The following is a 1023-nucleotide window of genomic DNA, read 5'->3' as shown; positions in this document are numbered from 1 at the left end:
GCGAAAACACTTTCGCGCGCTCGGAAGAAGATGGCGCCGCCAGGCGGCGGCCGCGGGAAACACTCCTATTTCCATACAGCATATCGACTCCGTTATGTGCCCGGTACCTACTCGGTACTTAGCCCGGCCGTCATCTGCTATCTACTCGTACTGCATACTGTGTTATTCACTCTTCTCAGTAACACGGCAATGAATTGCGAAATTTTGTATTTCAACGAACGCAACCGAGCTGCAAAATGTGTAATGCGAAATTTTTACATTCTTGCTATTCAAAATCGCATTGACTTTGAAAATCAGTATTTATTGAACCATTGGTACGTGATGGTATTCTATTATTACGATTATTGTAATAAATTATTTTGATCTTACAAAATGCAAGTAGATCATAAGATAATATTCCGACAAGATGGAAATTCTTCATTTTATATACATAATATAGATAAAAGCATCATCTTTTTTTATTTTTTTAATATGGAAGAAAACATATTTTCTAAATATCTACTACCTCCAAATGTTTATATTCCATATTGTTTTTTGTTGTTGTTTATTTTAAAGCATTTACAGTGAAATAATGTTTAGGTCTTCTGAAAGGCCAGGCTAGCTCTCAAATTTTACAATTAATCGTCGTTTATTAATTATTGTCATTTGCGAAAAGATATCTAAATTTTGAAATACTTACCTTCCCGTAAATCCAACAAGGAACTTTCTTACGAGCAAAATCAGGATAAAATATGTTTTATATTCATTCTGTTGAAGTTCTTGGCGATAAAATGCCATTACAAACATTATGTAGCATCAAGATTCATATAAGATGACAAAAATAAAAATTGTTACTCTGATAAATATATGACAAACGTCGAAAAACAAAACCGGCTATAGCAAAACCACATCGGTTGTCAAAAAATATCTACATATAAAAAAAAACATTGTATATTTTAATTATAAAATGCAGCTCCAACAAAAAACATTATGAATCAATCTAAATACTTTAAAGTTTTGTACTGACATTTCTTGGTGGAACTG

Source organism: Brachycentrus maculatus, unplaced genomic scaffold (genome assembly GCF_059751285.1).
Source record: "Brachycentrus maculatus isolate JH-2025_06_01 unplaced genomic scaffold, ASM5975128v1 h1tg000269l, whole genome shotgun sequence".
Taxonomy (NCBI): domain Eukaryota; kingdom Metazoa; phylum Arthropoda; class Insecta; order Trichoptera; family Brachycentridae; genus Brachycentrus; species Brachycentrus maculatus.
This window is presented reverse-complemented; position numbering follows the sequence as displayed.